Source organism: Corvus brachyrhynchos, unplaced genomic scaffold, assembly GCF_000691975.1.
Source record: "Corvus brachyrhynchos isolate BGI_N302 unplaced genomic scaffold, ASM69197v1 scaffold152, whole genome shotgun sequence".
Lineage (NCBI taxonomy): Eukaryota > Metazoa > Chordata > Aves > Passeriformes > Corvidae > Corvus > Corvus brachyrhynchos.
The window spans coordinates 2692452-2712852 of NW_008237447.1; the positions used below are offsets into that span (position 1 = coordinate 2692452).

A 20401-nucleotide genomic window follows, 5' to 3' on the forward strand; every position below is an offset into this window, starting at 1 on the left:
TCAGATCAAAGGCCGAGCGTTTGTGGTGTCCCCAGACCATGCTTTTGTTGTCCTGTAGCTCCCAAACCAAATGCATTTCTGATCATCTTTAGTCTGACCCTTTCAGTTTCTTGAGTATTTGGATTTGGTACAGGAAGGTTATACACATGGTTATAGACATGACTTATCCACACTGCAATAAAAGATGCAAAGAGTCAACCTAAGTAATATTTTTATTTATGATTCTAATCAATCAAGAAGACTAAAATCAAATAATAGTTCTAAACTTGCCTTGCATTTGCACCGATATGATCATTTCTCTGAGGGGAAGTGGATTTCCTCTCTCTTGTAGCCATTAAAGATGTCAATTGCAAGAGAGTACAAAGCCTGTATTTCCTAAGGGAAATATTCTATGGGAAATATTATGAACATGAATAATTTTTAAAGAAATTGTGAAATACAGTAGATGCCTTTGGCCTTTTTTTATCACTTAATTTTATTAGAAAATTGTGAATGGCCATTGAGAATCACCAATAAGAGCATTTACCATTGAAAGAGTATTAGCTTGACTTAGTTTCCACACGGTTACATCCTCATGCAAAAGAGAATTCCATGCAAATGTAGAAAAAACATTAAAAAATAACATCAGATTTCTAAAACTTTAAAAAGTGTTCTTGAATTGCAACTTTTTTGCTCTGCTTCTACACCAGAGGAAACATTACATATGATTAGTAAACAGACATATTGTAGTTACTGTATTTGTCCATTTTTTGAATTGACAACCTCTTACTACAGTTTTCAGAGTAAAAAAGAAAAGTGAAACCTGCTGAATTACCAATTAGCTCATAAAGTTGTATGAGATGGGTATTGAAATAATTGCGTTGAAGGAATGTTCTTTACACCTGCAAGTGAAGCAACTGCTGCCAAAACCTCAAAAATATCCCTTCAATAAACTTTCAATCTGCTTAATAGCTTTTCCCATTGATGCTGTGATTTGGCCTATTACACAAAAATGAACTGCTCAAGACATTAAATTTAAGTCATGTTTTGAGAATTTTAATAAGTTGTTGTAAAGTTAGAGCTTAATGTACATTGTCCTGCTTTAAATTTAATTTGAAATAGACTTGTTCTATAAGAAATATAAAAGAACATTGTGTTTTTTTTAAATTAATTTATACAGGTTTTGGAATGCTGACTTATCTGGCTTTGCACTTCATTATGTCTGTGGATTTCAAATGGCATTAGACTGGGCCTTGTGTATCCCCTAAAACAGACTTTTCAGTGAATGTTTGTATCTATGAAAATACAGATAAAGTCCTTGTTAAAAGGAGGAAATTATTTTCAGGTTTTTAGTGGGGCTAATAAGACCACAGTATTGCTTTCCAAGTTACAAGGAAGAGTTTTTCAGCCAAGGACACAACTGAAAGCTAAGGACCTATGGCAAAATTATCTGATTTTACTTGGCATTTGTTTAACTGTTGTGTGTATTGCTGAAGGCCATTAACTCTGACAAGAAATGTCAAATAAACCAGTAATAAATCAAAACAGGAGATAGAATGCAGTTCTCTTTCCTTTTTTCATTCTTTGGCAAGGTGAGGAGGGGTTTATAGACTATTGAAATTCAAAGGATTGCTCACATATGGAAAAATATGTTTTAATTGGGACAATTCTGTAAACTTAAGCCTCTCAATGTGTTACGGAAGTTGTTCCTAATTACATATTTTAGTGGTGTCTAATCAGTAGTATTGTGCAGTCTTTTGTGTATGACCAGCAGTAACTATTTCTTTTTTAATTTCCCCCCTTTCTCTAGTTCTATAATACAGTAAAACATGTGGCATGAGGAGATATATATATATCTGAAGCATGTGCTGTTTCAAATATAGTACATTTCCTTGCTAGAGACAGACCTTAAAAACTGAAATTCTGGTCAGTAAGTGGACTTGCATTTATAAATCCTGAAGCTTATTTGTGGCTTCACTGGATGATGGCCACTTTACATCAAAGAGAATTAATTTTTTTGATTACTAAATGTATTTTTTTAAATTACTTGTTACCTTTTGTTGCCCTGCTTTGCTTTAGCAAAATAAATCTGTTCATCCAAGGACTAGAATAAGTGTATAGAAGTGGACTTTGTTTCAAATCCCTCTTTACCAAGGTGGCTGTGAGATTCAGTACAGGATAATTCACAGCTTTCCCAGTATTTTTTTCATAAAGAGAAACTTCCATATCAAATTAGAAAAGATGAAGGAAAATGTATGCCATGGTTTTCACAACTGCTTAAAAATCATCAGCATTTTTAATCTGCTAATGAGATCCTGAATATTTAAAAGCCAGAGAGGAAAGATTAGTACTGGTGGAACAGTTCAAACAAAGGTAAGAAGTTTTGGAATCTTGAAAAGCCATCCCAATCTCTAAGCAGAGCAAAACATCAACTTTATTTAAAATGCAAAAATAAAGGGAATTCTTTAACATTTATTGATGTAGTAAAGCTCCATGGGAGCTTTGACTCATTTGCGTGTGCATTTTAATGGTGTTTGGGGCTTTTTTGTGCCAAAAAAAGGGAAATGCACAGTAGTGTAATATGGTGAATGTTGGAAAAAATAGAAAATCAAAGTCATATTTAGCTGAATATAGAATAATAGACTCTACAAACGTCAATTAATAATATCATGTCAGTTTATGTTGTGGTTTGTTCCATTTTTTGGACTCTTACTCTTCACTAAGCAATCATACATTTTTACCTCAGCTATGTCATCTCTTTTCATGTTGATAAATTCATGCAGTCATCTAAATAATTTTTAAATTTTCACTTTTGTTTAAAATTGCTGATAAATAGTGGGAAAAAATCTCAAAGAAAACATTTTATTTCTAAACAGCCAATTCTGTTAATACATAGTTTTCATCATATATTTCCATTTGTTTTTAATTACTAAGTACATTTTCCTGAAAATTACCAACCTTTGTGAGTGGAAGGTTCCTCTGCTCCTGCTGCTTCTTTCTTTCACACACACATCCTTCCCTGTTTCTGGCAACCAGACTATCTTTACAGCAGCACATGGTAACACTGCAAACTCTGAACACTGGCTTCGGTGAGCAACAAGAAGCTTTAGAGCAATGTGAAGCCTGGATCAAACCTTGAGGTAGTGTAAACTGATTCAGTTCTGACTGGAGCCCGATGTTCAGGTTGCCACTATCTGAGCATCTTATCTGTGTATGCATCTTCCCATAAAGGTCTGCAAAAACCATTGAGAGGTGAAAACTGAGATTACATAGTGGTGGAATCTCTGTAAATAATAAAATTTCAAGCTTTCCATGCAGCATTCCTTTGGCTTTTGTGGTCGACTTTGTACATATATTATAAATATAACGAGCTTATAAGATGGGTTTCAATGAGAGCAGTATCTGTATTGCATGAAGTAACAGTAGTTTTATCAGGACTGGATGAAGTCTTCATCTAAACAGGAATGCTGCTCAGCTGCATAGTAGTTACCATGTCAGATGTGAGGGAAAAGTGTATTTCACTCAACAGTGCTAGTAAGGCTGGAAGGGAGAATTAGAGCATCTTCATTCATCTATAAGTAATATTTTCCACTTAACTTTATTCATGGTTTATCTTCCATTTCAGACTTTAAGATGGCATTAGTACAGCTTTCTCCCAAAATTGAAAAAAAAAAGTAAGGCAGGAAAATATACTCTACACTAAGTCTTTCTTTTGAATATATTCCTTCCTTAGGAACTGTGCTAATATACTATAATTTTCAGGACAACATGTTAGACAATGTTAGGCAGCCAGCTTCCCAAATTGTTTCCCCTGCTGTGGCACAGATCTTGTCCCTGTCTTCCAATCTGTTTGTGGGACAATCCTGTGAGCTGGATTAAAGTAAAATAAAAATTAAAGTAAAATTAAATGCATTAAAACAAAGCAGAAAGATGATTTGAAATTGTCACCTCACCAAATACTGCCCTGCCACAAACTGACCATGCTTCAATGGATATGGGAATCTCATTTAGCCAAAGAGTACCAGTAAAGGACAATTCAGGAGAGACCAGCCACATCAAGCTCTTTTATTCTTTATCAGCATCCAGTTAATTTGTATCAAAAGCTGGCTAGATAGCTGGGAGTGTCGGGAAGCCTGTATGCTAATTGCCTTTAAAAATAAATGCATCAGAGCCACTGGGGCATTTCTGTTGTGGTTTTAGATTATTCATATAAATTATGAGGTTATCAAATGCGAATGTGAAATTGTCAGGCATATGCTCAGATATCATCTTCCTAAGCTGTGCAATTACTCAGGGTGTCATCTCAGTCTTCAAGCAACCAGAAACTTCTGTTTCTACATAAAACATCATCAAGGTATTATAAAGCCTTTGGCAATAGAACACAATTAAAATACCTCAAGCAGGGAAACCCATTAATATAAAACAGGCGAAGTTCAAGAAAAATAGTTCAGGAGTGCCTCTTTGACAGTGACAGGAGCACAGAGCTCTTGCAGATTAAATCACCCTGCTGAGAAGCTGGGGTCTCTGCATTGTAATGTCTCCACTAGGATGCCCAAGCTGCTATGCTGAGAGATAATTTGGACACCTCTGTGCCACACCTCAGTGCCTACAGGCACAGTCCTCCTTTTGTGAGTTCAAATCATACCAAGGCAGGAACAGTCCAGCACAATACAGATGTTTATGTTACCAGCTTCAACTGCAGGTGGGTTAGACTGTCCTGTTCTCCTCCTAACTCCCTCTGGCCCCGTGGCTGAGTCCTTACAGCCCATCCGTATGGGCACAATCAGTTCGAGCAGCTTGGATGGAACCTGCCTCTGTTTGGGAACTCAGTGAACTTATTATGGGGCCAAATCTGCTCCAATGTGTTCTGCAGGACCGATAAAACCAAGGAAACCTCCCCCCAGCCCACAATTAATCATATCCTTTGAGATCAAGAATTCTCTGTCAACACACCGAGTTACAAAAACAAATTATACAGGTGGCTTCTTAGCACTTGTGCAGTGCTTTTACAGAAATCCTCTAATGTTTTCATCTTTTCAGCATGAAAAAAATGAGATACACTGCACCATAGTCAATCAAATTTCCTTGTAGACACTTTGCTAAGCTATCTTCATAGATGGTTTTTGAAAATAACAGTTAAAATAGTTCAGAATAGTCACACAGAAAAATTATGTGCTGGACACTTTCACTTCACTGTAACTATATTTACACAATGTAGAGTCTACATTATGCACATAAAGAAAACATCTGTATTCTCTAATTCTAGAAGCTTTAATAAACACCAGCTTTGAACCATGACTTTCTATCCACACAATCCCAGTGAACACAATTGAGAGATATTTCCCTGTGCTACCTTTCTGATGTCCCACATGGGACTTGACCCCAAACAAGTACCTCTGTGCAGATAAAGGTGGGGCCTGGATACAGTTACTTTTTAAACTCTACCGAATTGCCAGCTGTGAGGATTTCTTGATGGCAACATCCCATCTTTGGCAAGAGAACAATTTATTTCATGTAATCATGTACAGAGCTAACAGATGAGAATAGCTCTCAGTCACTGCTTGCATGGCCTGTCCTTGAAAGCATCATCAATTTTCACTTCTTTAATACATCATTACTGAGTTACTCATATCTCAATTAATGTACTGAGACCTTAAAAAATGGTGGACCATGTCTTTTGTCCCACTGTCATCCCACCTGATGACACTCTACTTTTCAAGGAGGCAGCATCTCTTCCCACCACAGTGGTCATGAAGGGGTAGAGCTATCAGTGGTGCAGCCCAGATGTACATCCTACAGTTTTTTCCAGGCAAGTAGAGCTACATATCCTTGTCCAGTGAAATTTTATCTTCTAACTTGGCATTTTGCCTTTCATTTTTTCTGCTGGGGGGACTGTCTGCTATGGGCAATCCAGTTATTTTTGAAAATGATCAATCTGGCAATAATAATTATACCCATAAAGCTTCGCTGTGCTAGCCTCTATCATTAACTGAAAAATATGTTTTCATATGTAAAGGTATGATTCTCTGTACCAGGTGCTTTAATGAAATCTGCATGTAATATGTTCTATGCTTCCATTTCAGAAATTTTTATGATTTGCTCAAGTACTTAGCCAGGGTCTCTGGGATGATTTATTAGCTGGTTAAAATTCAAAAGTGTAATTTCCTTTAAGTGGTTACATACTTTCTCATTAATACCTGTACAACCATCACCATAGATACTACGCACCAGATGACACTTGCCAAAAATCATCTTGTCCCCTGTATCATGACCTGGCATCCTGCAGGCTCCAGACTTGCTCCATGGTAAATGCTCTGGAAGCTGCCTCTCCCATCATGATTCCTTGTGCCCCTGACTGAGGTCTCATGCCCTGCAAACTGGTTTTTAGTGGTCACTGTACAGGTTTTGGTTCTCTTAAATTCATCAAGTAATTCCTATTCATCCATTCCTACATAGACGCTTTTTATTTGCAAAGTGTGAAGACTGACTTGATAAATAAGTTGTATAATAAATGAATGCTTGAAATGATATGGCAACGATTTGAATGGCTCAAAACTTCTCTCATGATTTGTATGCAATCTATGTGGGAAATGGCATTTACTGCTTCAGTGAAGAAGGTTTCTGTTTGCTCAAAGGCTCTCACTGTTCCAAAGTAAATTCAGGGAAAGAAATTCAGCTTCCAGCATGTTTCTAGAAATCTGTATTTGTTATGCTCCTGTGTCTTCTTTATCATGTACCACTCCTTTATAGAGCCCTTGTCTTGCAGATTTCCCTTTCAAAGCTGGAGACCAGACTGCCTGCAGCAATGAAATTCTCTGGTTCCTAACCTGAGCAGGGACAGAGGTAAGGAGGGGAAAAGATGTTTCTGGGTAATCTCTGTGAATTATAAATTTTTTTGTAAACATTCTGGGTTTGGATTGACTGAAATCTGTTGCTTTGGTTGGAATTTGTTTGACTGTATAAACAACAATTATTATAATGCTTAGATTTGTGAAAGTGAATAGGAAACTGCTACACATAGTTTAAAGTATGTCATTTTAATTTTAGGCTTGGATGATTTCAATTTGGTAAAAACATTGATGCTTAGAAAGTACAGCAGAGAGTAGAGAATAAAGGACAGGGAGTGAATGCTTTGTCATTATGTCCTGGATCCTACAGGGAGGGTGACCCCAAGCCCTGAACAGCAGTAAGCTGGACAGGAGCTCTTTGGAAACGTGTGATGGTGAAACAGATGCCCATGGCAGGGCAGCACTGAATGTCTTAGCTCTGGAGAGCATTAAACACACAAATATTTACAGGGCCTGTGCTCTAGGAGGCCTCAGGCTGGAGGATGTTTGGTCAAAGTAGCCCCTTCCCAGCGTCTTTTCAGGTGCTGTTCACGCAGGCAGGGAGCAAGCGAGCTGTGCATGTGCACCAAATCCCTGCTTCCCTCATAAGGCAGGCATGCTCCAGCAGACCCACGGAGGCATTAGGTGCATTGGGAAAATCCATGGAAAATCAGGAGCTGCTGTGTGTGCACAGCAGGCACGGACATACCTCATGAAAGAAGGCACTTAGGGCCTAAGTGGCCCTGTGTTTGCAAAAGCCAGTCCACAGAGGGCTGCATGTGAGAGGTGTTGGTTACTTTATACTTCTCCCCATATAAAAAGGCAGCTGTGGTGTTGTGTTCCCCAAGGACAACCGAGTTCTTATGCATTGGAAAAATCAGCTGCGAAATGACTGAGAAAAACTTTGTGGCGTTTCCCAAAGGCAAAAATAGAAGTGGGCTTGTACGGTGTGCTTATAGATTGACTGAATCCAGCACTTTCCAGGCCTTCCTCCTGCTGCATGGAACCAGCAGCAGAGTTGCATTTTGACGAGGATCCTGTTGTTGAAGGGAACCTTTCACTTCTTTAAAGGAATGTGTTCTTATGACATTGACTAGGTTATGATCAGCTGTATGAAAACACAGCTTGTGATATGTCAGGCAAGGTAGAAAATTGTGCTCTTTCTCACAAACAGACAACTTCTGTCAGTGTCATCGGCTATGTAAGGCACACACACACACCACAGGGAGGCAAGATTCCTGAGCTAATCTGGAATCTGCAGCTGATACTCTGCTTGACTTTTTAGAAGCTTCCTCACAGCTCCTGGATTCCATAAAACAGAGAGTGATAGCATGTGATAGACTTTGATCTTGCAGATTTAAATGCTTTTTGTTCCACCAAATCGTTTAATATCTTCCTTGTTTTATGCAGTAAATATACTGCCTAGCTTCTTTAAAACCACAGCCAGCTGACTGGTTGTATTCTTGTCAGTGTTAGTCACTTGCCTGACTTATAACATAACTTATTACTCTTCTGACTGATCTCCTCTTATGTGCCACTTCGCCTGAATTCCTTTTCTGAAATTGCCATTAGTGGTTAGGTAATAAAAGCACAGCATCCTGTACATACTTCAGTACTTCACTGAAGAATCTACCTGTCAGGATTGTCATTCTTCTTAGTAGCTTTTCTACAGATAAAATTAGCAACATGATAGAGGCTTTTATCAACTATTAGCTTACTGTAGAACATATTCCATATACTGAGAAATGTGCTGTGTGCTTTTTGGAATGGTATTGTGGTTTCATAACATCCTGTCAGCATGTAGGCACTGCAGTGAGAAGCACACAATTCTGACTTTGCTCTGACTTTGTGCTGGAATAACTCCATTGCTTCAAAGGGGCAGAAGTGAAATCAGAGTCAGGTCCAGTAGAGTTGCAGAGATGAGCTGGTGGCCAAAGCAGAAACTGTGAGAGACTGGACTATTAATGGTTAATGACTCAAAACATTCTGGACTTCATTGGGAGCTATAAACATTCTTAAATCTGCAGGTAAATTGTAGTTCATCTTCCTTGTCCGTAAATGTGTTTGTAGGCCTGAAGTTTTTTGTCTGACAGAGTTGTTTGGTTCCAAGTGTCCTCTTACCCAGTACCAGGAAAGTAACAAGTAGCACAGTACCAAACACCACCCTGCTGCTTTCATGATCTTGCTGCTGCTCACGTAGCTTTTCCCAAATTAGCTTTTGACTAATTGGTGGGTCCCTCTAAGAAAATAGCTGCTACTGCACAGAACCTAGTGCAGCTGCCAAGGAGGTTTGGTCCCTCTCCAGCTGAGATCTGTGTCACTGCAGCTACTCAGCTGTTACCACCTGACCTACTTAAAGTCAGTTTGGACAGAGTTACTTAAGCTGCAGTCAACCCTTTTTGTTTAGGGTAGATGAAGTCTCAGGTCCGAGTGTCTACCATTGCTGTGAAAACCACAATGTTGTCCATATGCTCATAAATTTCTACGCAATTATTTTCATAATTTCCTGTCAATAGTATGGCTAGTGTTAAGTTGTACTTAATGAGATGATTACACATTGGCAGCTGTAAATAGGTATTAACTTTTTTCAGAAATATAAAAGCTTGCTTCCCTGAACATAAATTTTGTAAAGAATAGTGATGTTTTATATAGTAAGTTTTTAATGTACTGTTCCTCCTTTGTCTTGGTTAATCCATTGTATTATCCATTTTGGGTACCCACTTTACACTTCATGGAATCTTGTAAACCTCATCGGAAGGAGCAAATAACACAGCCATGAAGGTTTTGAACATAAAGTCTGACATAGCTTTTGATATAAGTCTGCTCACATCCTGAGATTCATTCTCTTCCTGCTGTCCCAGAGTCAAAACTTTTGGGTTAGGGATATCAAGGGAACATTCCTGTCTGTTCCTCTTATTATCCATTTATGGACCTGTAGTCCATGATTATGTGCAGCTGCTTTTTGAGCCTATTGATACTCTTTGTTATCACAAACTCCCATGGTGAGTCTGGAATGGAAAAAATCAGCTTAAATACCATGGTTACACAGAGATAAGCAAGCTTTTTGAATGTTTTATAAAAGGGAATTTCTACCATAAATATATGTCAATATTTTGACTTTTTAGTGTAGCAGATATCTGCACAAACCATGAAAAGCAAGAAAAGCAGAGTGATACTTCTCTGTCATAAGACACAGAGACCCAAGAAAGGCAAAGGTGGGCCAGGTAAAGGTATGGCCAGTCATGAGTTTCACCCAGTCACCTCTTTCCAATGCTCACCTTGCTGCTTGAGGTAGATGATAAGCAGAGGCAACACCTATAGTACTTATTTTCCAGCACTTTTCCCAAGGTTTCAGCGATTTGGAGTTCAAAGATCCAAAAGTCTTTGGGTTTAATAGAAACTTGCTGTGTTTTTCCTTCTCAAAATTATCTAGCTGCTTTTTGAACCCCTACAGTCTCAGCTTCCAAAACACTTTGTGATAGCCTGTTCTGAATTTCTGAAGTTCTGATATTTGCATGGAGTTGCTGTGAGCACCTTGTGTGCATGTGAAGAACTGCACAGATAAATGCACAGCTATTTTGAGCAACAAATTCAAAGTGTGTTTGTGAGCTGTGAACAGAAAAGAGGGATTGATTTGTTTTGATTTATTCATTTGAATTTTTTATTAGTGCTATTGGTATGGACCTACTGCCTGATTCCTGACTGTAATAGTGAAACACAAACAAAAGAATGAATGGTGTATGTAACCAGGGAAGTTATGTAAGTTATGGGCTTATGGAGTTACACATATATGTGGAATCAAAGATCATTTTTATAGTCAGAGCAGCTTGTTTGGGTGGATCCAAAGGTACAGTAGTGCACTAAACTTCTGAAAAACACAGTCCTGATGCTGCTGGACTCTTAAAAACGTGGTGTTTTAAACAAGGCCTGCTTCCTGCTGCAGGCTTGGCAGTATGGCTTATGTAAGAAAGCCAGGCCTGAGCCTTCAGCCCCAGAACTGAACTGGAGCCTGTTGGAATAGCTGGGCTGGTGGAGGAGTGGGGAAGGTTTGTAAACAGCTGAAGTGGAGCCTTCTGGGTTTAATGTGTTCCATAACCTGTTCAAACAGGGCAGCAACTGAAAACCCCAGATGTCAGGGTTACGCAACAGCTCCTTCAGGAAAGCGGCTTCAAGTTTTCAGTGGGCTTTACAATAAAGAGCATGCATGAAATGTTCACCCACAGATAGTGAAGTGTTTGCTTTGCTAGCAGTACTCACCCACCATCGACTCTCAGCTCATGCTTTCATAGGGGGAGAGAGGGATCTTCATCCCTAATGCATGTTTCTACATTACCCTTATGTTATTGTGCGTGGGTTGTGTATAGCAGACTTAATGCAGCAATTTGTAGACCTGCATCAATTTAGTGCCTTTTTTTGTTCTTAAAGAAATGCTATATTGGATAAAACTTTGAGGCTTTTTCCCAGCTGTGCTAAGGTTGAGTACTTTGAATGAAAGAGGGTTTATTTTGAAACTTACAGGAGTAAGTTTTCTTTTCTATTCATACCTGTATCTTCGTGTCCCAGCAGTGTTCAATTGTATCTAATCTTTTTTAGCCACCTACCATGGGATGTGAGTAGCTACATCCTACAACCAACCATTTCTCCCCTCCTCTGAAGGGAGTCAAGACTGTGAGCTCTTGTACTGAAGCTCTTTAAAGAACCTCACATCAGCTATCCTGGTTTTAAACATTCAGCATTTCTAAAATTTTCCTATGAGGGCCTGCAAACTTAGTGTTTCTAGTGGTCAGGGTTCTTCCACATGGCACTGTTTTTTGGCAGGGTACTCTTTTTTACCGTGTTATGGGGGTATAACAGCACTGTTACTCATTTTGCTGTCTTGCAAGGACTGAATTGAAAACTTCCAGTATTTTTAAGCAGAAGGTTGTTTTCATCCTGAGGAGTGACTTAAAAGAACCAACACTGACCTGTATTCTTATTTGGTTACTACTGGTGCTTTGGTTTGGTTGAGAACATAAGTCCCAGTGAACTCTCATTAACAGGGACGCACAGCCTGCCCTCAGTTTAGTTAATTGGCCTCAATGCAGCCTTCACATACAAGGTAAAAACAAGGCTCCAGCTCTGCCACTCCTTCAAGTGCAGACTGCCCTCCTCAAATCTCACAGTGCTGGGCTAACTTAAAAGTTAAACTTCTGGTTCTGAATGCTGCAGGACCCAGATCTTCACCTGATGTTCTTTGCAAGGCTCTGCTGCACAACCAGAAGTTCCCTCAGTATCTTGCACAAGATCCTTCATCTTTGATGCTTCCTTAGCCCACCTTCAGACTGCCTGGAAGGGTTTGGCACAGTCAGGGCTTAGCTGAGCACTGTCTCACCTCCCTTGCATTGTATTTCTCACTGGCTTTTCCTTCCCCCTTTTCGACTCTCTCTGTCATTGATCATCAGCATGCTGATGTGTTCCCATCTGTGCTAAGGACTTTATGCCAGTGTTCTCACGTGACTAGAGTGAAAAAGACAAAAGTTACTCAAGGTGTTCCATCTCTCATTCTCACACCTCAGTATTTATCTTACCTGACTTCTGCCTCACTAAATAAATACTAATGCCAACCTGCAAACAACCTATCCATCAGCAAAAATCTGGTGAGAACTCTCTGGGATTGCTGACTAGTCTCCACTGGAGCACTGAAAGATGATTTCAATAGGATTTTTTTTTCCCTATTGAGGCTTGGTCAGTAAGGCTTGACACAATATTCTTATTAAAGAGGTGTCTCTTTCATAGACTTTGTTTTTCATATTGCACTCAGTGTAATATCCTAAAAAAGGAGAGGACACATCAGATGCTGATTTGAATTTTTTATATATTTATTTCCTATACATTTATTATTCATGGCAGTAGTCTTATCATCTTACCTTATTTTGCCAGAGAACATGAAAAATATAAAGAAATACCAGTTCTGTTTCCATAAGTCTGAGGAAACACTTCCTTAAATGATGATTAGGAGTGCCTAAGTTATCCTGCCTACTACTAGGAAAACCACAAATGCTTTACCTGTCTTCAACAAATTTTAGTTATTCCATCATCTCGGTTTCCTACTTCAAATTTGAGCTAATATACCATAGGTAATAAAATTTAAAAGCAAACTCATTTTTCTTCTTAATAAAACCAATTATTTTTCTGTATAGAGCTGGCTTCAGTGTCCCTGATGCAGGAATGGGAAATGGTTCTTTTGGACAGCTGGGTTTAGCTCAGCACTGTGGTACCCTGATGGGTGCTGCTTTAGCCTGGTGGTCAAAACCCTCTTCTCTGGAGGAGGCTCGTGACAGCAGATGATGCTGGTGAAAGCCTAAAAAGATTGAGAAGTGTGATGAATTGTCTGTTCTGTTCCCTCCCATACTATGCCTTTTTCCCAGGATTCTTGGTGGGGGAAAGGCTGTAGTGCAGGAAGAAATAGGTTAATTCACTACATTTTATTTGACAGGCTCTGTTGGCAAGGTCCAAACGGTCCTTGCATGAAAGTTATCCAGATATTCTTGCTTTGACTGAACCGGCAGAATTTCTTTGCTGGAACAGAGATACAAGTAGGGTCTAACTCACTTTTGGTTTTGGACAGCGAGTGCCTCTTCATGCTGGGGCAACCTAAATGCTCTTGCATGTTTTGAGTGCTCAGTCCTTATACTGAGTGTGTCCTCTTCCATCTTTCAGATGGGAGGACACTACATCAGGGCAGATGAACTGAGCTTGTTGCTACTACATAGTTTTCTAGTGACTCCATGATTTATCACGAGCTTTGTCTCATAGTTTTTCTCGTATGGAGAGAGCTGTTTAATATAACTGCAGGAATGACTGGATCGTGGTAAGGAGCACGTAGAGCTTGCACCAAAGGCTATTTTGAAAGAGTTGACTTTTCCAAGAGCTCCTAATAATGGTGAGGACTTACTTGTCTTTGACTTTAAATAATGTGATTCTTGTCTTTTGTAATAATTTTCTGATAAGCTACAGCCTCATTCAGTTAGCATAGTAAGCACTCCTACTTTGTGAACTCTGTATTATTTGAAGGCTCAAATTTCATCTAAATTATGCCAAATGCATGAAAATAGCATCCTCTCCTTATCAGCATGTAGGGGTTTTTTTTTCATAATTTGTGTGAAACAAAAATAGAAGGTAAAAGAAGTGACAGAATTAATGTAGTACATAACTCTGGAGGCATCGCTATCTGGCAGAACATATCTTAATGAAATCATCATTCAAAGGAAACCTTGCTTCCAGTTACAGAATGAATATGAAAATGATAGATTAATATGCTTAAAAGAAAAGTAGATAAATAGACAGAAGGCATGACTGAATAAAATTCAGCTAACTTGGGTACTTTGCATTTCATTTTGTCCTTATAAATCCACATTATAGATGCCTAGCAGAGAGTTGGCATTTTCTTTGGGCTTTCCATCACTAAGTCATCACTGTGGATTTCTCTGCTACGCCCCTGATTGACATCATATCACTGACTGTCCTGTGGCAACTACTCCCCAGCAATTTGGCCTGTCCTTATTACTCACTTTTAATCAGATAAGATATTTTCTGCAGTGCCTGCTCTCATCCTCAGTAGGCTTTCTTAAACTTGCATGAATGTTTCTGCCAACTGATTAAGGCCCAGTGTGGTAATAGAGGTGTCCCCTTAAATAAAACAAAAAATTAGTGCAATGTACAATAAAAGTTACTCATAGTTTCAATATTTAAGAGACGTTTTTATGATCACATTTGATAGGATTCATCAGGAATTCAGATCTATTTCAACTGAAGTGGCTTTATCTACCTATGTCAAAGAAGACAGAGACTCATTTTTGAATTCTGCCTCCTCCTGCAATTCAGGCTGTCTTATCAAGACTGAAATCAGACAATTTTCAGGTGTTTCCTGCAGTTGTTCAGAGAGGAATATTTCACTAGTCTCCCTTTCTGTTTCTTGTAGTTCCTGTGCTCCCAGAAAAAGGCAGGTTTGGCTGGGGAGACTGAGGAGTCAGGATCAATTACTCCACAACTCTACTGAACTCTAGGGGTTAAGGTCACCATCTGAATTTCTCCTCCCATGATGAGCAACTTCTTATCAGCAAGCATGGAAAAGCATATTCAGTATGACTCTGGACCACAATGAGAAGTGGTATTTCTATTTCCCTTGAGGAACAGTGGTCATATAATCCACTTAAAATAGCCCAGGTTTTGATTTTTCATTTTAGAAACAAAATTATTCATGGCTAGCTTGAGTTATGGAAGATTGACTTTGAAGAACAATACAAAATTGCTGATGCAATTATAATGAAAATACTATTCTGAGGTAAAGCTATAGGAAGAAAAAGGAAATATAAAAGCAATTTAATTCCATGGGTTTTGGAAGGCTTGCCCTTTATCTATTTAAGATCTATTTTAATTAAAATTTTGCAGCCTGGAGGTTAATTCATTTTTTAATGTCTGTTTGTCTTTCAGAGTATTATTGAGTTAAGCAGTAGGTTGCATGACTGTGGTCTAGAAACATTAATTTGCATGCACAGTATTTCTATTTCCTCTTCAAGAAACAAAAATGGCCTTTTATTAAAGCTCCTTGTTTGCTTTTTTTGAAAAGCATGCTAAATGCAGATTGGTTCACTAATGAATTGTCCCATGATCCTCAGGATTATGAAATTTGTCCCACAAAAACCAACAAGTGTCCCCACAGGCATTATGTTCTTTTTCCAGCCTGCTGGCTGAGACAGAGGTGGGCTGAGCAGCTGCTTAGAAAGCACCAGCCGTGCTAGAAACAATGACTTCTCCAGCCAGTGATGCTCTGTGGTGTTCACTAACAGGGTGTTCAAACCAGAACCTAACCCTGGAAGTGGAAGTAGCAGACGTGTAAGAAACCGCTGGTTGATCTCATAAAGTGAATTTATCACCTCTCTGATCCTGCGGTTTTCTACGTGTTACTGTATTAATTCATTCTTACCTTGAGCCTGGCCTGCATTTCCATGCTGCTGTTGCCAAATGCCACTTTCAGAGGTTTAGAGTATTCCAGGATTTCTTGGAGAAATCCTCTAGTGAGTTTAGTTCTGTTTTTGAAATCAGGTGGCATTCAGATTTGGACAAATCTAAGCTTATCTTGTATGTTATGCAAAAGGGGCTTTTATAGCTCAACCCTTAGTTTAGAAATATAATTCAAGCAGGGCTCTGCATTCCCTTGTATTTACCAAAGAGCCTGAGTGTATAATTCCAAATATGACCCTCAAACATTAAGAGAAGAAAATTTGCTCCTACCAGTTTTACCAAAAAAGTTTATTCTTGTTTCAAATCACACAGTACTTGCTGTGTTTACACATCTATTCTTTGAGTCATGTGATGATTGGTTTTTTTACGTTCCTTACTTTTCTTTTAAAATGCAAATGAAATTTTGTTCTCACAGTTACTGAGAAAACATAAGAATGGTGTTTTTCAAATAATCCAACCCAAATAAAGCTCAAACCGGAATTAACCCAAAGGCTCAGAAGCCCTCAGAAATCTGATAAAGAATTCTGGCGGGCTCAATCTTAAAATTGCTTAAGGTTGATTTGAAGTTATGATTTAGGAGCCCACCCACTTGTGAGCTCTGGTTACAATAGACCAAAAGTAGTGCCTTACTGTATTAAAGTCGAGAAAATAACCAACAGCTCTTTCCTCGTGGGTAACCTCCCAGAAACAGTCCAGTCCATGCTTGTGTTTGCTGAGGCACTGGGAATGGACATGCCTGGCCATCAGTGGGGATGATCATAACCAGCTGTCACTACTCAAGTGCCCTGTTTGGTGTTTTTATTCTGCCCAGAGTCCCGTGCAGACCCAAACCTTTCAGCTTCTTGCCTGTGATGTCCATCTGCAGGACACAAACTGATATCACAGCAGCCAAACCCAATATGTACTGTCTGTGAGCATAAATGGGATTTACTTCTCTTAAAGGACGGGGGTTTATCTGCGAATTCTTGAAGACTGCAAGAGAATTTCTTGGATGGACTGCTTTTCTCAGTAAGCCTGTCTGTTATTGACAGACTCATATTCTCACTTTTTTCCCACAGATTCTTACCTACATCTTTCAAGTTCAAAATCTGGACTATGAGTTCTTCAAGTTCAAAATCTGGACTATAGGTGGTTCCCTGCTGATAAATTTACCACCAGAAAATGAGTGGAAATTCTGGAGAAGAGTGATTGATCACTGCCTGGGAGACCTAAACCAAATAAATGAATTAAAGGCACAGTTCTGCATTCCCTCTCCATTTCTTTTAGAAGACATCACACCACAAAAGACTCCTGAGAGACTGAAATGAATCCTCTTACTTGTGTGCACTAGATCTTGCTGCCTAGGAGATGCACAACTGGCATGTGTAATTGCAGTGTACCTGAGCTGTATTTAAAAATAGGAGTCCTGTGAAACAGAGAGGTAAAACCTTGAATCAGCATTATTAACAGACAGCTCTATATCAATTTTATTTCTGATGAATAACTCACAGCATCCCAAGTCCCTCATCAGGTTGGCTACAATATTGCATGGAATTAAGCATGGCTCAGAGAACAAGAAACAAATTACAAAACCCTCTCGAACCTGCCACATGGTTTTGAGACCATCTATTCAAAATCATCCAAAAGTGTATGTATTGCAGTACCAAACCAAGTGTTGGACTGCCAGAAATGGGAATCCTGCTGCATTTCACATCCTCCCCTCATGTCAGCATGGAAAGGTTGCACTGTTGATGCCTATATGCTGCAGTCATCTCTTCTCCCTGGAGCATCCCTTCGCTGGTGCTGTCTGACTGAACTGATCCATGTTTCTGAATCCCAGCCAACACAGTGATCATTCCCTTCAGCTGTTTAACACAAGAGCAGCAACCACAGTGTAACTGGAGAGTGTAAGTCCTGCTTGGATGGCCTCTGAGCCCTGAGTGTCCTGCTGTGCGTGTTTTCTCCTTCAAGTGCCCGCATCAGGCTAATTGCATACCCAGTGAGCTGTGCTGTCCCTAATGCTCTGCAGAATGAGTAGAGAAGCATTCCCAACCATTCACTTCTCTTAAAAATTGATGTTTGCCATTAGACAAGACCTCTTCCTCTTGTGGTATCTTGCACTCTCACTAGAGCAAGGACCTTCCTCTGAAATGGGAATCTCTACCCAGAAACTTCAGGGTTTCCAACTTGGCAATTCTGTATGAAAAATGCTTACTGCTCTCAAAAAATTTCAATTCTAACAACCTTCTAAGGCTGGTCTAAAACCAGAGAAATTCCATAAAACCCTACTCAAGTTGTCATTTGGACTTTTCAAAAGCCTAATAGTGAGACAATTGATTAGTGACATGTCATGTGTCGGTGCTTAACTCCATGCAATGGATTAACTTTCTAATTTGACTAAATTCACTGTGTGCACTCAGCTTTCTTATTTTTCTGAGAGAGGACACCACGAATGAATGCAACAACCTCATTCCCTTTAGCACATTAAAAATATAAATTATTGAAGTTCACACTAGTATTCATAGATCATCAATTTTATTCCTTGTATACAGAAATATAAAAAATGACAGTAATGTCTGAGCAACTTCCAGCTGTGCACGGTGATGTTTATATTGTCCTTAAAAAGATGAAGGTGGGAAGGGGAAGAGTTAGTTCAATTACTAAAATAGCTATAATTGTCTCTGTGAATGTTTTCAACAATTTCTCATATCTGATGGAATCATTATTGACATTTGCCAGGACTCTGGTGGAGCCTTTCACCTTTTTATCTGCAGAAAATTCTGTCTTCTGTAGCAATTTCTGTCCTCTTCATTCTAGAGCTGTGGGAGCTCTACCCTCACTCTGAGGAGGCAGAAGCCTCATGCCACACAGGCTTTGCTTCCAACCAGTTTTCAGTATGGAGCATTACCATTTCCATTGTCCTGGAGTCATCTCCTGGCACTGACCATGACAACAAGTGAGACATAAATCAAAATGACTCCTGGAACCAAAGACTGATTTTTGTATTGTTTAGCTCTATAGATGCCATTCACAACAAGGGGAATATCTCTGCTGAGGTTAAATATTCTGCAAACAGAGAAGTTACCTGTATAAATACTGCAACAGGCCTAAGGGACATTTTTTTCCTTACACAGTATTAATTTTAAAAGTAATCAAATCTTCTAGGAGTGCAATGCCACATGAAGTGATTTAAAGTGTGTCAGAAGATGAACAGAAAAGTTAACATTACCATTTCATCTTTGTTTCTGTTATGCCCAAACTTCACAGAATACAATAATGCATATAAGAGATCTGGCTGGCTGACGTCTGTCCATCCTGAGGCACAATGGAAGGAATCAAGAATAGAGCAGCTGCCTGAATTCTGAACTGTCTTGTTTTTATAGGCTCTTACATAAGCCTTTTTTTATTCTGTATTTACCAAGTCAAGTGCCTATCTCATTGTTCCATTAGTGCAGTACCTGAATTTGCAGCAAAGCAAGGAAATATGGCAATAAATCTTATTAGATGTTGCTGTGTGTGGAACACAGGCCCAAAGGCTCTCCTGAGCGAGCCACATCCCTCTCGAGCAGATACCAAAGAGAATAAGATTATGTGCAACAAGAGAGAACAACAAACTTTTTTCAAAATGGTGATATCTAAACTGCACAGCACAAATGCCGCTCTTTGGGAAAGCGAGATTTTTCAAGTGATCTGTGCATAGGACCACTGATGGGAAATGTGAGAAGAGGGGAAAAAGTGCTCCTGCTCTCATTCCTGTCTCTCCCTCTACACTCCTGGCAGGAGTCTGAGTGGGCTAAGGCTACAGGGGCTGCTCCACTGTTTTCAGACCCCACAGCTGATGAACTTCAGTGTTAGTCTGACTTGAGTCCAACTCATTTAAAGGATCATTTTTCCCACAGTTCAGTCTCAAGAGAGAAGCTGCAGTGTTTTAAAAGCATGTTTCTTGCCTTGCTGTGGGTGAGGTACCTGCCTCATTTGTCCTTAATAAGTTGCAGCTCTGAGTATTTCTGAGAACACTGGGATTGCCTCCCTGCTGCTTTGCTTTCCTTCATGTACCTGCTGGACCTGTGACGTGCCTTTGAGCAGGCCTGTCTGCTGGCCACGTTGTAACTTATAATTAGGCTGACATTATTTATAACCCATTCAAGAGATACAGGTAGGTTTTCAGGTGTTTCTGTCCACCAGGTGAACATTCATTGGGACTGAAACCTCTTGGGCTTCTCCTGGCTCTCAAGAGGTTCAGCACTGGGCTGGCACGAGCTTCCTCGGCACTGTCAGGAGCGAAGTGTTTCTTGGCATGTGCAGGAGCTGAATGCTGGGCACCTGGAGAACTTTAAAATTGAAATAGGTACCTACTTAGGTTTAAGAGCCTTCTGAGCTGGGCAGCAGCTGAGCAGAAGTTTTTAGTATCACTGTTCGTAATTGCAGCTGACTTCTGCCTGGCTTGGATACCTCAATAACTTTTTGGGATCTGGCCCTAAGGGTTTTATTTTTTTCTAGCTTATGCATTAAATAATAAAGAGCAGGCAATTAAGAAGTCTTGCTTAACTGGCTTAGCCTCTTGAAGAGAGCTACAAATTAGCCTTGTTCCCTGCTCCTGAGGATCATTAGAT

General features: G+C 39.4%; 1 protein-coding gene across 3 annotated transcripts in view; it reads left to right on the forward strand.

Moving 5' to 3' along the window:
- Window positions 1-18376, forward strand: part of POU1F1 (POU class 1 homeobox 1) — an 88073-nt gene extending 69697 nt beyond the window's left edge. For all 3 annotated transcript variants that reach the window (XM_017731495.1, XM_017731497.1, XM_008631535.2), the window contains 2 exons: window positions 6746-6822; window positions 16868-18376. The gene's annotated coding sequence lies outside the window, so the exon portion shown is untranslated. The remainder of the gene's footprint in view (window positions 1-6745; window positions 6823-16867) is intronic.
- Window positions 18377-20401: the final 2025 nt, after the last annotated feature.